Below are 6,000 nucleotides of genomic sequence, written 5' to 3' on the forward strand. Positions count from 1 at the left end.
TTGATTCTATAGATACCACCCCCCAACAGGTTTGGTTGGAACCCACAACAAGTCTTGCCAAATCAAATACTGAAGCAGCAATAGCAATAACAACAATTTTAGCAATCTGGCAGCAGGCAACATCATCTAACAGACTAAACTTGTGAAGGGAGGAATGGGCAAAGGGGGAGTGAACATTATGAGGATGCATCGAAATAACAATGCACAAATCTAAAATGACCAATTTTTTTTAATTGAAAATTTTAAAAACGATTGTCATAGACTGACGTTAAAAAAAAGATCTCCAACTTAAACAACGGCTATGAACAATCATTTTTACCGATGAATTGTGTTAGTCATTTACCAAAAATGACTGCATTTGCAACGTCAGCAACAGTTGTTTTTGTGGAAAACAAAGGCCCGAGCCATCGTTTACACGCATTTGAACGTAATGTTTTCAAATTTATTAACTACAAAAATGATCAAAATTTTCAATTATTTCAATAATAAGAATTAGGTTGTCCAAGGATCGAATAATGTGGATGTTCCAGAATTGAGCCAAAATTAGTTGGATCTAACTCAGATCTAATAACTTACTATATCATGTTCTAATCTAAACTAAAACATTCTAAATCCAATTCAATTATAATCTGAACAGATCAAAATCAATTTGATACACAAATGTTTATGAAATATAAATATAAAGCATATATTTAAACAAAAATATATATTTTATAATTTACATACTTCACTTTTTTTAATGGGGGGCGATAGGATATATGATTGAACCCTCGTAGAATCATCCTATATTATTGAATCAAGTCTTTTTTCAAAGAAGAAGCGAAACAAAACCAACTTTAATTTGAGCCAACTATTCGAAATCTTGGTGAAACATTAGATTTGTTATTTCATATCTGCTTTTCATGAAGAAGAAAAAAATATCAATTTAAGTGGAAATCTAGTCCATTGACAACAACTACAATAACAAAGTCTTATCCCAAAGATGTGAGGTTGGCCAAACAAATCTTATTCTTTCATTCCAGTGTCCAAAGCCATCCATTGACAACCTTAATAAGTTTATATTAAAATTAATGACAAAATCTTAGGAAAAAAAAAAACTACTTTGAAGCTTGTTTGATTGAAAGAAAGTTAAGCAATTTGAGGATGATCTACTCTCTTAACACAAAACTCCAAATCAAAATTTTTAATTAAAAAAATTATAAACATGTTCAGAAAAGGTCCTCGGTGGTCTTTTACTAGTAGTGTAAGCTTGTGAAAATTATCAAGAAATGAGCTTGAAGCTTAAATGCCAAAAATAAACCATTGAGCTGTAAAATTTTCGAAATAAAATGATGAAATCCAATGGTGGAATACTATTAACACAAACAGTAAACTATTTAATGGGATTTTATAGTATAGTACTCTAAAGTGAATGTGACATGTGAAGGTACCATCTGTACCCTTTATATATCAAATACTATTTGCATTGAAGACACAGGCTCACATCATCTATAAATTAATGAGAATTGGACATGTACTTTTTTTTTTCTTTTTTACCAAAGTTTCTTTCTTCTACTCATGGACTAATAGTGATCATAAAATACTGAAAACGACTTGAGCTGCTCACACTAATCACCAGACCCCACAGTGTTAAAAAGCAATATTATGTAGATATTTTTTAAAGTTACTTTTGATTCATAATGTTATATAATATAATTAAGAAATGTGATACATAATTTCTTGAATATAAATTACCCAAAAAAAATATATATATACTTTAAATATCTAAAATTATTACTAATGTTAAAATAATAACCTAAGTTGAATTTAGAAATTTCAAATTTAGCTAAAGAAGACCAAACAATTGGGAAATTAATTATGTAGATAATCATGATTCAACCTTAAAATCAATAACAATGAATAACTTAATTATGAACTAGTAAGTAGGCCCATCAAACAAGTTTGACTGATTCATTCATTAATCCCTCACATGGTGTGAAAAAAAAAATAATAATCAAAAGAAGTATCATAGCTTATACAACTAAAATTGTTGTATTTATCATCTATATTGTCTCTACAAAAATTTCTCTCCAAAAAAGAAAAAGAAAAGAAACCCATCTAAAGAACCTTCTGTCAACCCATTTTTGCTGCACATCAAAAAGGAAATCTTCTCCTCTGAATATCAGTTACTGGTTACAAGAGAGAATTCTCCTTTAGTGAAAAGGTAGAACACATCATAATAACCATAAAACTATAATCACAACTTCTAATCCAAAACCCTTCTCGTCAAAACCCAAGAACAAAAACTCCATTTAATTTAATTAAGAAAAAAAAAAAGAATATATAAGATCAAGAAGAAGAGGACCCCATATCACCTTTTTCATTCCTTCAAATTTTCTTTAATCATCAAGGAGAATTCCGGCTTTGTGAGCCAATGTCGTTGTGTTGTTTAGAAGGAGCAGAAGGAGGGACCGGCATGGTTTTAGGCAAGAACCCAAAGAAGTATCCAGAATTTGAAGATCTTGGTTTAATTTCAAGAACTTGAGAGTTTCTTGATCCATGACAGTGCCCAACAAGCAAGATGAAAACCAAGAATAACCACAATAGTAAAATTACAGGTCTTTTCGAACAAAGATTCATCTCACCAAACAAGATAATTTAAGAAGATGATGAAAACTAAGAAACCCAGAGTTTAAAAGTTATGAGAGAGAGAGAGAGAGTAAAATGTATAAGAATATAGAAAGATATTAACTTGTTTTCGAAGTCTTTGAGGAGCAAACGATAAGGCAGGGAGGAAACATGGAGAAATAAATGCAGGGTCGTGTCTATATGTTTGATTGAGTGAGTTTCGTTGTTAGGGTGGTGTGATCAGATACAACAAGTAGTAATGTTAAGAGTCTTATTAGTAAGGCCTCGTCTGGAACAAATGTCATGCAGTCTATGGAAGTGCTTCTGTAGGAATCACTTCTCCATGAATCAATTTTGTTAGAATGACTTGCAAGATTAGTTGTTCCTTGAGTATTTAGAAATTTCTTTTTAAGATCTAGGGAATTTAGGTTATTTGGCATAAAAAGTTTCAATATTTTTTATCATTAATTTATATATTACAAACATTTTGGAAGTATTCGTCATCAATTTAAAATTTAGGGGGGGATTATTGTTCAAGAAAAATTGTAAGATAGAATAGTTACATGAGATTTTTATAAAAAGTTGGAAACAGTCTGAATTGCTTCTAACTTATGAACAATTTTATTAGATGATAAACTAAAATAAAGTTCACTCAAACGATATGGGCATGTTCAAAGACGATTGATTACTCTTCAAATTTATATTTAAAAGAATATTGAAGTTGAAGCATTACGTGAGAAAAAAAAAAGGATAAATTCAATCTTCGATAAAATAACATTAAATTAACTTAAAAAACACTCAAATACACTCAATTGATGAGAAATATGTACGGATTCATATATATACATGGAGAGAGAAAAAAATCTATAGTTCTATGCACAATCCACGTTAGTTGAATTTATTTGATTGTCTTTTTTAAATCAATTTAGCATGGCTTTACTTGATAAGGTGGAATAAAGGCACAAGATATGTTTAAGTTATCATATAGTGATTGATGATAAGGACAAGACGATATCTAGAGGAAATAATTTCAAAAAATTACTTACCATTGACATTTTAAAATAAAAAAATTTAATCCAAAAAAACGCTTTTGAGAGGATTAGAAGGGGGAGGTGATCCCAAAATATTGTGGTTCCAAACACTACCCATAATGGTAGAGACACACAAAAAGCATGAAAGGGATTTGAAGTTGAAGTTTGAACAGGTCTTTAAGAGGATAAAGAAAGCAAAGCAAATAAAAAGAAGTGATGGAGAGCTGATGAAAAAGAGTCTTGTGTGTCCTCTGATTAGGTGAGTGTCTGGTGTTGGGCCCACATCAGATTTAATGGCCGACCAAGGAATTTCAACTGTTAATTTAAGTCCTTACGTGTGTTTTGGATTATAATATTAGTTTTCAAAAGGTGTTGCGTGTGTGTGAGAGAGAGAGAGAGAGAGAAGGGAGGACAACTAATTGATAATGAATCCTACTTTGAAATGGCCATCCCGCGGCAAAATTTTGAACAAACCCTTATTTACTTGACACGTGGATTTTTTAATTAATTTATATCTTACTTTTTTATTAATATTTTAGATATCTCTTAATACGCCACGTGTAACTCAAGGAAGAGGGTTTATCGAAATTTTGAAGCGGGTGATCTGCTTCAAAGTTTTTCCCAATTGGTGATGAGAGAAAAGGACGAAATTTGTTTACTTACTATCCGTGCGGATTGGCAGTGAAGTCCTTTAATTCTGGATGGACTGAAGAGAGTGTCAATCAGCACATTTATGCTTTATGCAAGGCTGTCTAGCGGGTGGTATGACCCGCTAACCCGATTCATTCATCCTGAGAATATAAGAGGCTTGGTTAAGTCCCTTTATTAATTAAAATTTTGAAACTTAATTTCAACAGCCATCCCCCCTGCTTTGCTTTCCTGACGTGGCATGTGTATAGAATCATAGTTTTCTTCTCGGGATACACACTTGCATATATTTATGGAAATGTATAATTATGTATCCCGAGAAAAAAAATCTATGATTCTATGCACATGTCAAGTTAAGAGAGTAGAGGGCATTTTGTGAAAATTCAACGGATGAAAACTCACAAATTTTAGAAATTGAATTTCATCGAGTCATGGTTATTGAAATTTTTTATATTACTTAATTTTACGGTTTAGAGCCATCAAATTTCTCTCATCCTCTATTAATTTGACGGTTTCGATTCATCAAGAGAAAAATGACAATGAAAATTTTTACGCCTTAATCCGTTGAATTTTATGAAATTTGACGACCTTCGATCGTCAAATATAAACTTTATTAACATTGTTGAAGAGTCAGAAAATCACGACTCTATTCATAATTCTCATGCAAGCTCATCAAATTTGAGTTGGACCATGGTTTGTTGTCATCAAATAGACTAATCTGCAAACCCATGATCTTGAACCAAAAAATAGAATCAAGTTTAAAGGTAAAAATGGAACAGATGATGAGATTTATATACGTATCTATATACGACTTTTTATCCATTTGTTTTTAAAGATAAGTGTATTCAACTCGAACCAGAATTTCTAAGTAAATACCTATATCCAATATGCATATACCTCACCGTATGAAAGATGGATGAGTCCTAACTTTTGTTACACATATATACCTCATCGTGATGTTTCCATTATAAGTTTGGAAAACGGATATGATACATTCATATTTAAATCTAGAAATTTTTTAAATAAAATAATTATGGAAAATTTTACCTAAATATCTTAATTCGATAATAAAATGTATCCAAATTCAAATAATTACGAGCAAATGAATAAATAATCATTCCATTCCTAGCTAGGTGTATAAATTCTTAATTGAGATTAAATTTTTTAACGTTTAGCTTCATATGGCTCTGTATTTGGCCCACTACCAATATTATTTAGCACTCCCTTTGGGATAATCAAAAGTCAGCTTGATTGGTAATTTTGAGATATGATTTCATCATGGGCTTTATTAAAGGATTGTTAGTGGATTATCTACATTGAATCGATGGAGAAATTTTTTCTCAAAGTTGAAAATTTTATCAATCATATTTTTTTGTTTTTGCAGTATGGGCCCACCAAAAAGAGTTGAAAAAGACTTTGATTGATGTGACACGTGGCAGCGAATGAGATGGGTTGAGTGCAGGGCCCGCTTTCTTCGTGAGGATGGGGTGTATATTAGAAAGCCGCACATCTCGCCAATCAACACTATCATGTCAAATGCAAATAGTGATGGCCCCACAGTGACGTGAGATATATTCGAATGAAAAGATTGATGGATGGATAGATTCTGTGTGATCTACAAATCTAAATTTGATTATTAGTTTATGAGAGAAGTTCTAAATGTGAATCATCTACAATTAAGTAGTTTGTAGAAGATGAATCTACATCGTTCATT

The sequence above is a fragment of the Akebia trifoliata genome, chromosome 4 (genome assembly GCF_017979445.1).
Source record: "Akebia trifoliata isolate Shusen 1 chromosome 4, ASM1797944v1, whole genome shotgun sequence".
NCBI lineage: Eukaryota > Viridiplantae > Streptophyta > Magnoliopsida > Ranunculales > Lardizabalaceae > Akebia > Akebia trifoliata.